This window comes from Ailuropoda melanoleuca, chromosome 7, assembly GCF_002007445.2.
Source record: "Ailuropoda melanoleuca isolate Jingjing chromosome 7, ASM200744v2, whole genome shotgun sequence".
Lineage (NCBI taxonomy): Eukaryota > Metazoa > Chordata > Mammalia > Carnivora > Ursidae > Ailuropoda > Ailuropoda melanoleuca.
This window is the reverse complement of record NC_048224.1, coordinates 133664313-133676839: the sequence shown is the minus strand read 5'-3', so window position 1 is coordinate 133676839 and position 12527 is coordinate 133664313. Positions and strand designations below refer to the sequence as shown.

General features: G+C 35.3%; 1 pseudogene; it reads right to left on the bottom strand.

Moving 5' to 3' along the window:
* Nucleotides 1–281: 281 nt before the first annotated feature.
* Nucleotides 282–12527, bottom strand: part of LOC105238327 — a 120540-nt pseudogene continuing 108294 nt past the window's right edge.

The following is a 12527-nucleotide window of genomic DNA, read 5'->3' as shown; positions in this document are numbered from 1 at the left end:
TCCAGTGCATGCCAGGGTAAATGCATTCATTAATATATGCATCAATTTGTTCACACACGATCCAGTCACTTAACACAATGACTTATTTTTCAAATTAAGAAATTATGTTTCAAATAGATGAAGAATCTCAGTCCAGAGCATACTATTTCTAGGAATTCTCATTCCTCACTGCTTGATTCTGTGGCTCATTATTCCAATGACCAGAGCAGAGCAGCCCAAGACTACACACTTCTTCTGGAGGCAGGGCACAGGATATCTTCTTGTTATATATCAGATAACTGCTAACACAGGCTCTCCAGAGGAACAGCCAACCAGTACACTGGCTGCTTCTTCCTTTGCTGTACTGCTGCCCTATGGCTACAGTGTGAGTCGCAAAGAATTTTCTCATTGCTTTTCCTACTTTAATGCACAGAAACATGGGTGGAGTCTTGTTTTTCTCTTCTTTTGAAGAACAGTGTCTTCAATGGCACATAACTGAATTTCAAACTTATTATCCATTTATGTCCCGTGATGTTTTTTGTCCAGAGCAGATTCTGAAGAATTGTCTGGAGACTCTTTATTCCTATATGCTTCTATAGAAGAGGCCAGTTGCAGTGGGAGGGAGCCTCACCCAGGTTTTATCTGGCTCTTTACTGTCTTCAGTTGAGGGATCACCTACCTGGGGAAGAGAATTACTAAGGGTGATGTGTATTCCCACCGGCTCCATACTTTTGCCATCATTTAATTCTGCCTCCTGTAACTTTTCAGATAACTGTGACCCTACTTTGTTCTTCTTAAGGCAATATTCAATGTGTTTAACTTTATCTAGATCTCCACATACATTCCATGTGTTTTCTATGTGGCTTTCTGGACCAGACTGCTTGTCCATGTCTAGCATTATATCTTGCTTCTTACAGGTCTCTAAATCTCAGGCTTCCTTTAGTTCAGCCCTGAAAATTTCAGAGCTAACTGCACCTGCATTTCTGTAGCAGAACTATTGTTTATGACTTAGCTTTCCTTAGCTCTTCTGGGTCAAGAGAATGGCAATCTTTTGAAGAGTCCCTTTTGTCTGTTTCACTATCAGTTTGAGAAGAAACTTCTTCCAAGTCAACGAAGTCAACATCTTCCCCTAAAAGTAAATTTTCTTTGGCTATAGATTCAAATGAAGCATGAGTATTAGAAATTTCCTTGCTGACCTTAGTCACTGTGGTAGATCCATTGGTTTGTTCCAGAGAAGTTTCCAGTGTCTTTAACTTTTCTGACCAGAGCTGTCTGAGGGCTTTGTATGTGTGTATTTTGTTGACTTCTCCAAAGTTCTTGTTGTTTTGGAATCTAAAGAGATGATTCTCTCTCCATTCTGCTGCTGTTTTTCCCTGTTGAGAGATTTAAACTTACTGGATCATGGGAGAGATTGTTTCCATTGCCCTCTACAATGAGATTCCCACATGAAGATCCAAAATTGCCTTGCCATCACCTAGATAATGGGAAGATCTGGCTTCAGAAAAATATATCAACCCATTCAGTAAGTGTTTGACCAATTTTTGATGTTAATGTAATCTTAACTTCATTTTTAAAGACTGAAATTCCTTTTTCAATTTTCTCTCCGTCCCCATGCTCCATGACAGGAAAAGTAGTATTTTAAAGTTTCTTTATGTAAATATTGCACATTTCTTGTTACATTTACTCCTAGATATTTCATTCTCTATAGTAAATGAATTCCATTTTATTGTCTTTCTTAAATAATTGATAGATATGCTGTGAAATTATCTAGGCCTGATACTTACCTGGGTATAGTTCTTGACCATTTTTTCTATTTTTCCCTGGGGTCAGTCTGATTAATTTACCTTTTCCTAGACTATGACCTTTCTTTTCCTTTCCAAGATTTTTTATTTACTTATCCGATAGAGAGAGAGAGACAGTGAGAGAAGGAACACAAGCAGGGGGAGTGGGAAAGGGAGAAGTAGACTCCCCGCTGAGCAGGGAGCTCCACGTGATGCGGGGCTCAATCCCAGGACCCTGGGATCAGACTCTGAGCCAAAGGCAGACACTTAATGACTGAGCCACCCGGACTATGACCTTCCAAGTTGGCTTGAGACAGGCTAAGTTCCACACTTCAGTTAGAGGGAACTCAGACATCTTTGTTGTGTTAAAGGAAAAACTATAGGTTAATCTTGTTGCTACCGTTTATTGTTATTTTTATTATTATTGTAATTCTATCACTCCTATTAACTCCAGACTCTGATCTACAGAGAGAATGAAGATGCCCTGGGAACCATTCTAGCAGGACTCCTTCTCTGACAGGTTCTATGGGGACTCTTTCCCAAAATATATAAACATATATATAAAAATATATATTCAAATATATATATAAATAAAAGCTCTGGGCACATGAATATATAAAACATAAAATATATAAATATATAAATTTATTATTTATTATATCTGTATTATATATTTGTAAACTTAATACATAAAACATATAGATTTATTATATATTTATATATAATATATTATTTATTATATATTAATATATAACTTATAGGCAATATATATTTAATATACACAAATATATAGAAATATGTATTTATATATGCACAGTTAATATATAAATAAGCATAAATAGATTTATTTACATATATACATATATATAAATTTCCTAGCTATCTCATTTTGCCATAGACCTTTGACAATAAAGGCACTGTACTGTTGTTCCATGCCTACTTCCCATAAATATGTTGAAGTAAGTCACTCTACCACTGCTAGCATCTTTTTGGTGAAGATACATACTTAAACTATGTTCATTTAATTTTGAACACAATAGGGCAATTTTCAAATATAACTGCACAATGCTTAAGTTATATAGTTTTGGTTTCCTTAAATAGAGATAGGTATAAGAAAGGAAATGATGGGAAAGATTCAGAAACTTTAGAAAGAAAACAGCAGAAAGCCAGAAGGACACTGACTGGCTGTTGGAAATTAGGAAGAAGAAATGATTTCAAGTGACACTGAGATTTTGCAAATGCATCGATGGGTGATGGGCGGATGAAGCACTCTGCATGAGCTCCTGAGCCTCAGGATGGGAGACCCCCTGGGGTAGTTAGATGGAGGTGCAGCAGCCAGCCCTGGCCCTGTGGCTCACAGGCATCTCGTAAATGCTTTCTGAATGACTGTTAGATGAACTCCATACCAGACACACTGAATGTGATGTGGATGTTTTCAGTGGTCCTGTAACCTTAAACCTGTGGGGCACTTGCAGGTTACAAAGCACTTTCATATGCTGGCCCATTAATCCCCACAATAAACCATGGAGTAAAATATCATTAAAGCCCTCTTACAGCTGAGGAAATGAGGCTTAGAAAGATTAAGTTCTTTACTTAAGTTCTATGTTTAGTATAAGCCAGAGATGAGGTTTAAGCTGGAGTGTTTTTGAAGCCAGAACCTGGGCTCTTTCTCTTCGTGCAGAATGTTCCAAGTAGAAGCTGTTTCGGCTGCCAGTAGCTGGCTATCTCAGACACATCTGAGGAAATCATAATCTGGAAAGACACAAATAATTGTAGAGTGAGTTAAAAATGAGAGCACATCAGCCATAGGCAAGAGACTCACAAAGGTTGGGATGCTGTTTCCTCCCTGCACTGTGACCAACACAGAGGGAAACTCAATGCTGCACTTAGTGAGTGAATGATCCCCCAGAGGCTGGAGTGTGCTGGAAGGATACAGATTTGTTTGGGGGGAAAAAAATCAAATGCCAGAATTATGGTAAAAGAAGACCCAGTATTTGGCAACAAATTTCATGGAAGAGTTAAGGATATTGGGAAGCAAAAAGGATTCCACAGGATTCTGCTTGAGGAAAAGGCCCTACATATCAACTATAATAAACTAAAATATCTGAAAAAAATAAAATAATTAAACAACTAAAATTCTTTCCTGAATTTTAAGATACACATTTTTATAATAGTGTATGAGATACAGGTAGTTTTGGTGAGGTACGTGACTTACGGCTGAGTGGGTTTTGCTGACAGAATATACTGCTTTCAAGTAATTTTAAAATTTCTCAACTTGGTTTCATTGCTTTGGTTTTGGTTTGAGGTCATCTTTTATAAATCTATTGGACAGTCTTTACACACATTCCGTACTAGTCACTTTTTCTTGGTTCCTTTTTAGTTCTTTATTTCTTTTTTAAGTTTTTCTCCCTTTGCTTATTCTGTCTAAAGAAATTATCTGTGTGCCTAGGTTAATATTGTTATTCATTTATTTCACATGTTTTTCTATGTGTCATCACCTCATTTCTGAATTTTTCTATTTTACAATTATGCTATTGTTTTATGTCTTCTATCACTTTCTTAATTTATTTTTGCGTGCTTGGAAACATGTAACTTGTTTCCATTTGTTCTTTGCCATGACTTTTTGGGTGCTTCTATTTTCCATAAGGTCAATATTCTATTTCAATATATCTTTTAAAAAAATAAGAGTATGGGATTTAATTGTGATAATTTGTGTTGCACTATTTTTTCTTTCTTTACATTAAATTAGTTTTGTGGCATTTGAGGAAGTAGGGGCGGATTCGAAGACTTTTTCTAGGCCCGTGGCTCTAAAGTGCTCCCTGTAATTTCCATCAATTCTTTAAGGTATGGTCCCTTACCATTTGAAATCTCCTAGTAGTTTTCTTTCTTCAGTTTAAACATACCTAACTCTTGCTCTTGCCCCTGTCGTCCTCTTCGGATAAATTTAGATTCTCTTTCGAATGGTCTCTCCTCAATGTCGGCCTGTTGTAGAAGGGATTTTGCAGATTTCATAGACATCAGATTGCTCCTGTCACATCGTCTTAAATCATGGATCCATGCTAATTATCCACAATTCAGCGTATGCAAAAAAATATGTAGAGTTTCAGTAGATTTTTGTCAAATTGTCCTGCCCATGTTCCAGTGCATTCCTGGTGGCGGTTTTGGGGTTCTCTTCTTCTCACATCCATCATGTAACACGTTGCCCGCTGTCTTTCCTCCGGAAGACATACTGATACCATCCAAGTCTTGAGATGCCAGGGGTTTGTGCCCCGTGCTCTTATTTCCTGATTTTTTTCTTTCTTTTTTTTTTTTTAAAGATTTTATTTATTTTTATTTATTTATTTATTTATTTGAGAGAGAGAGCATGCTCCTGCACTAGTGGGGGGAGGAGCAGAGAGAGAGGGAGAAGCAGGCTCCCCACTGAGCAGGAAGCCCGATGCAGGGCTTGATCCAAGACCCTGAGATCAGGACCTGAGCTGAAGGCAGACGCTTAACCGACTGAGCCACCAAGATGCCCCAATTTCCTGATTTCTTGTGGTGGGCGTCATCATGACGGATTGGTATTTGCTATTTTTGAGGAGCAATTCCAACATTACTCTGCTATAGCCACCGTTTTCATATCCCTTCACCTGACCCCAAGGTGAAAGCATAAATCTCAGTCTTCAGGCTTCAACTGGCATAACTCCTTCTTGGATTGTGGACCCCAGGGCTTCAAAAATACATACTTCTTAATTTAATGGAATAGAATAAGCATTCATATTTGTAAGTGCCTTATTTTCTGAAACTTAAAATCTTCATATCCTTCTATAAAGCTTTGTACACACATTCAAACATGCACAGTTCATAATTGAAAACTGATTTTGTTTTTCACAAAACATTCTAAATGACACAGAGTATTCTTTATCACCAAATCATCTCAAATATTCTCTTTTCCACCTTATAAGTTTTATCAGATTGACTTGTTCTTCCTCATTATCAGATTAAACCACAGAGCTGTTCCATTGGTTTGATTTTACTGTAGAATGGTGCCCATTTTTTTCTTTAAAAATGAGAATTCCAAATCATCCTCCTATCCCAGTCAGAAAGAGAAAAAAGAAAATGTCTTAACTGAAAACAAACATTTGTAATGATTAGATAGGAATATTTTTGCAATTTCAAACAACTAAACTATTTTTTACTCAAACGCTCAAGTTTATGTATTGATTTTATTAAGAAAGTTAGTAGATGTCAAATATTTGGAAACCATTTCTACGTTCCTTGACTGGTGATAAACTGAGAAGTAAACAATTAATCGTCTTTGAGTGGCAGTAAATACTATGCTAAATACTCTGTCAGGGAAATCTTTACATGCTGGAAGCAACTTTTAAATACCAATGTAAAAATAATCCCATATTTGCTACAGAGTTATACTAGGAATCTACTGAGGCCAAACCATTAGTGGGGTTCATTACCTTGCTGGGGTCTTCATACGAGCCTTTTCAAGGGTACTCCATGGCAAGCAACCATACAGCTCAGGGTTTCGAAAACAAGTTAGCAAGGGTATGCAGCATCTCCACAGAATTCCTAACGATCCATTTTTAACTTAATTTGATAGCTAATTTAGTCAAATAGAATATATGATTAAAATTTAAAAAACAGCTTCATGTATCTAACTGTTTGTTTGATTTAACTAATTAATAGAATCTATTTAAAGATGTTTATAATTTTATGAAAAGTAATTTTGGTTTTACTACAGTAATTTGTACACTCCATAATTTCCAGCACAGTGTGGCAAGTTACAAACTCATTCACGGCTTCTCTTTACTAAAATCTCCTTACCAGAATTTATGCTAAGTCATTCACGTAACATTCAACACAAGAGTTCTAGCAATAAATTTAACATGCTTTTTAGCTAAATGTTTTCATACAGTTGTTTAAAACATTTTTTCTGAGTAAAATTCCATTATACACACACACACACGCACATACACATACATAGACATCTTTATCCATTCATCTATGGACGCTCAGGTTCTTTCCATATCTTGACTATTGTAAATAATGTTGCCATAAACCTAAGGGTTCATACATCTTTTTGAATTAGTGCTTTTATTTTCTTTGGGTAAATACCTAGCAGTAAATTACTGGATCATGTGGTATTTCTATTTTTAATTTTTTGAGGAACGTCCATGCTGTTTTCTATAGTGGCTGCACCAGAGGCAAAAATAGGTAAAGGGGATTAAGAGGTATAAACTTCTAGTTATAAAATAAATAAGTCATGGGGGATGGAAAGTACTGCACAGGGAATAAAGCCAGTAATATTGTAATACCTCTGTATGGTGGCATTAACTATACATATGGTGGTGAGCAATGCGTAATGCACAGAATTGTCAAATGACTATGTTGTAAACCAGAAACTAATATAAAATTGTATGTCATCTATACTTCAATAAAAAGGAAAACAAAGACATTTTTCCTGGAACTGAATAATATAGCGTACATTTTTCAAACGCGACTCCTATGTTATTAAAAAAAAGGGGCTCATATAGTTGCTACCAAATCAATTTTTTACTCAATAATTACACATTTTCCCCTGAGACAGTAATTATTCAACGCTTTGGGGATTTGAAGTATAGTAAAGACCAGTTACTCTATACTTATTCATTGTGATCTGTATTCCTCAATCAGAGATTAAAAACTTTTTTAAAAATTAATTCTTCCCAAACTACTTAGATCTACAAATACAAACTGAAAACATAAGTTGGTTAAGTTCTTCATCTTCAGAAACTTCCATGCAAGTAGAAATCTTAAATATCTATTACCTTTCAAGATATAGAATGACTGAAAACCCATTTTCTTCTTTCAACAATCTTGGGTAAGTTTCAAAAGAAAGGAAGTAAAGGGATTACAATTTATTGGAAGTCTAATATTTGCCAGCCACTATGCCGATACTCTTACTTAGTTTTATTGACTTCTATTCAATTTACTTACTTTTATTTAAACTTTAAAATATAGTGAAAATATATTTTATTATCTTATAAGTAAAATAGATTTTAGTGTCTTAATAATATTTTAATGTCTCAAAAATAAAATAGGCTTTGTTGTCTTATTGGACACGTGAAGAAACAATGAGATCAAAACCACAACTTAATCATCAGTAGGTGTGATATTTGTAGATAAGCCTCATTGGCCCAAATGGTGAGTTTGCTCATTTTCCTCCTCGTATGGTGTAAGGCAGGCTCGCTGGGGATAGAGAAGCCATTCATGTGGATAATTGCTCCCTGAAAAATAATAATTTATTTTTTTATCTGAAATAAAATTTCAAAGGTAGAATTGAAATAGGATTATAATATTTACTTGCATAAGTGATTCATGTTTGATACCATTTATCTCATCTTAAAATAGGAGTTAAAACCAAATAAATGGAGGTAATGTAAAAATCAACTGTGAGAGGAATTATACTTGCCTGGAAGGTAATGATCATATGAAAATACAAAACTGTCATATAATTTTACTAAAAGCTCCTTTACTCTTTCTTGAAACTGAAACAGGAATTCTCATGATTTTCATGGTCAAGAAATACTTTATAAAAAAGGAAAAAAAGGTGCATTACAGTTAGCTTAGTTTGAAGCTAAATAAGCAAGCAAGAGTTCATTCTTGGCTGATGACAAAAAGACAGGGTGGTCATCAAAAAATAATTCACTTGTCTGTACTCTATTTCCTTGTCTGTAGCATGCTAGGAGGATGTCAATATTCCCCATACTTTTCATTGTTACTTATGATTGTCTGAGAGTTCTAATCGATGGAATAATACAAGAAACAGATATCTGAGACATTCCTGTTGGATTAAAGCGTGAAACTACTAAAGGACAACATAGGAAAAAAACTTCCTTATTTTAACATGAAGCTTGAACTCATGACCCTCAGATCAAGACCTGAGCTGAGATCAAGAGTCAGTCGCTTAACCAACTGAGCTACCCAGGTCCCCTGGAAAAAAAGCTCCTTGACATTGGTCAGGACAATGATTTTTTTGGCTATGAGACCAAAAGCGCAGGTAATAAAAGCAAAAATAGATAAACAGGATTGCATCAAACTGAAAAGCATCTGCACAACACAGGCAACAATTAACAGAGTGAAGAGACAACCAACAGAATGAGAGAAAATTGTCCAAACCGTACATCTAATAAGGGGTTAATATTCAAATCATGTAAAGAACTCCTACAACTCAAGAGCAAGGAAAAAAGAAAATAACTCAATTAAAAAATAGGCAAAGTAATTGAATAGACATTGACCCCACAAAGATACACAAATGCCCGACAGGTATTTGAAAAGATACCCAGCATCATTAATCATCAGGGAAATGCAGTTGCCTTAAAGAAAGTAGAAAACACTGTCTTCATATACTAGTGGATATCTTACATGCAATGGACAGTTCATGAGGAAGGACCAGGCTGGACACACAAATTATGGAATTTTCAACAACTAAATGAGTTGAAACCAAAGACCTGGATGAGTTTACCAAAGAAGGGTGGAGAGACACATGAGAACCCAGGGACCAAATCCTATGTCTAACGTGAGTTAACAAGAGATGGAGGTTAAGAAGAAACGGGGGTTAACAAGAGATCGGATCTAGTGACCTGTTAAACAGGAGCAAAAATAAGTGAAAGTGGTACCTTGAAAGCATAGTGAAAAAAATGTGGCAGAAAAGGAGCTGTTTTAAGACAAATGCTATTAGATAGGGTGACAACTAAAACTGACTTCACTTGGAGTCCAATATTCCAGTGAAATTCTTCCGAAAATACAATCATCTTCCTTGTTTGAGATAAAGAAACAGCAAACTTACTTGCACACATTATTACAGAAACCTGAGTAAAACAGTAGCAAATCTATTTACTTTATTAAAATAAATACATATTATTAACAAATGAGATTTGGCACAGAAATGCAAAAAAAGTTTGCACTCCCAGAAATGTAGTTGCATTATCCATTATACCAGAAAGTCAGGTGACAAAAGCTAGACCATCATTTTTAAGGAATCTGCAAAGACATTCATGAAATTCCTCAGTAAATTATATGGAAAAACAGGCTATTTCTTCACCTAATAAATAATATATATGGATGTACTTACAGGAGGCAATCGTGGTTTTTAACTTACATTTTTGTTTTGGAGTTTTCAAAGATTTAAAAGGCTTTTTTTTTTTTTTAAGATTGCATGCTATTTGAGGTAACACATATTATTTATTTTGTTTTTGGTTTTAATTTGTTTGTACAAACCATTCCTTTGTTACACACCATATCTTGTGACCGCTGATCTTCCTTGATCCATGTTTAATATCAGAAGCAGGTAGCCCTTGTCATGACCCCAAGTCCTCTACAGCTGTTCAGGACAGAAGTGATATGAGCTGAACTGAGATAATCTGAATGTGTACCTTGGATTCTGGATCAATATCTTTCTGGGTGGATGAAACTGAGGACATGTAAATACTGTCCCTCTTGGTAACCAAGTTTGTCTGTCATATAAACATCAAACAAAGAAAAATCAGATTGCCAGTGAACAAGGAGAACGCAGTGGATGAAGAGTCATGCAGGAAGAAAAAGAAACACAGGCAAAAGGTAAAATGAGAGAAACATCTAGATTCTCACGAATATTTCAATCCTTTTATTCTAGCCAAATTCTAACACCTATACCCTTAAAACAAATTCCTTTTGTTATTGAAATCCACACAAGTTGAATCATTATTTGAAGCTCAAATGATCATAGGTCATATGTTAATTCCCATATTTATTTTCTAGAGTCCTGAGGATAAAATCTTAGAAAATGAAAGAGAGCCTTAGATCCATTCTGCTTCTATTAAAGAAAAAAAAAATGTTTTTCTTAGAATCAAGACGTTTCTTTTCTTTTCTTTAAAATTTATTTATTTATTTATTTATTTGAGATAGAGAGAGAGCATGCATGGGGAGGGGCGGGGGAGGGGGAGAGAGAATCTCAAGCGGACTCCCCTGAGCACAGAGACTGGCATGGGGCTCCATCTGAGGACCCTAAGATCATGACCTGAGCCAAAACCAAGAGTCTGACACTTAGCTGACAGAGCCACCCAGGCGCCCCAGAATCAAGAAATTTCATTCCAGCATTCTTTCTAACAATTCGAATTCCAAACAAGCAATCAATATCCAGTACAAATATTTTGAAATGATGGCATACAGATCAGATTAAATACCCAAAAACAAAATAAGAATTTGTGGATATATTTATTTTCAAAGCATAGACTCCTCACAACATAATTATTTTGCTAATAAACTGAAAATTATAATGGTGAAGAAGAACATTTTTTTAAACTTAAATATTGTTAGTTACCATATAGTGCAATATTGGTTTCTGAAGTAAAATTTGGTGATTCATCACTTACATACATCACCCCGTGTTCATCAAAACAAGTGCCCTCCTTAATACCCATCACCCATCTAGTCCATCCCCCACCTCTCTCCATCAACCCTCAGTTTGATCTCTGTCATTAAGAGTCACTTATGGCTTGTTTCCCTCTCTCCTTTTTTTTCTTATCCCCCTTCCCGTTGTTCATCTGTTTTCTTTCTTAAATTCCACATAGGACTGNCCTTCCCGTTGTTCATCTGTTTTCTTTCTTAAATTCCACATAGGACTGAAATCATATTGCATTTGACTTTCTCTGACTTATTTCACTTACCATAATACACTCTAACTCCATCCACATAGTTGTAAATGGCAAGATTTCATTTTTTGATGGCTGAATGATATTCCATTGTCTATATATCCCACATCTTCTTTATCTGTTCATCAGGCAATGGACACTTGGGCTTGCTCCGTAGTTTGGCTATTGTTGATAATGCTGTTATCAATATCAGGGTGCATATATCCCTTCAAATCAGTATTTTTGTATCCTTTGGGTAAAAACCTAGTAGTGCAATAGCTGGGTCATAGGGTAGTGCTATTTTTTAACATTTTGAGGCACTCCAAACTGTTCTCCAGAGTGGCTGCACCAGTTTGCATTCCCACCAATAGTACACAAGTTTTCCGCTTTCTCCTGTTTTTCACCTGTTGTTTCTTGTGTTGTTAATTTTAGAAGAACATTTTAAAATCTATTTTAGCTTCTGTTTATTATTTTCCAGTAATATTTTCTGATGTAAATTTTTGAATTCTAATTGATCTAACCAAATAATTCATAAATCAAGACTAATTCAGCATTCCATCCTGATTCCTTTGCACAATAAAAACAATAAAAATACCTTTCAAGTCATGGAAGTCAGGACCCAGTAGCCTGTGCTTTTGGCTTACAGTAACAAGACAGGGGTAACTTTACCCTGTATGATCTTACAAATATCTTCAAATAGTGTTGCAAGAGTGCTGAAATCAGAACAAGTTTTCAACTGATAAAAATGATTAAAGTCCTATAATTATTGCGATATGATATCACAGACTAGAATGAGATCAGCTAAAATAATTGCATGGTGCACCATTTTTTTTTTTATCACAACCCGTATTTTTCTTAGCATAGGATGTCTGTTGTGTATTTTTAAATTCTGTTTTCCAACTAATGAACCATGGATGTCTGTATTAATTTTCATGCATAGCTGATCCATGTAGTACAATCTCATCTATTGTGTTATTAAAATGATTGGTTTTGTTATAAAAGTAAATGTAATACAGATTGAAGTAGTTTGGAAGAACAGAAACAAACAAAATTGCATATTACACTAGAAGATTCCATTACTACCATAGGCCTTCTAGGGTTTTTTCCCTACATGTTTGTATTT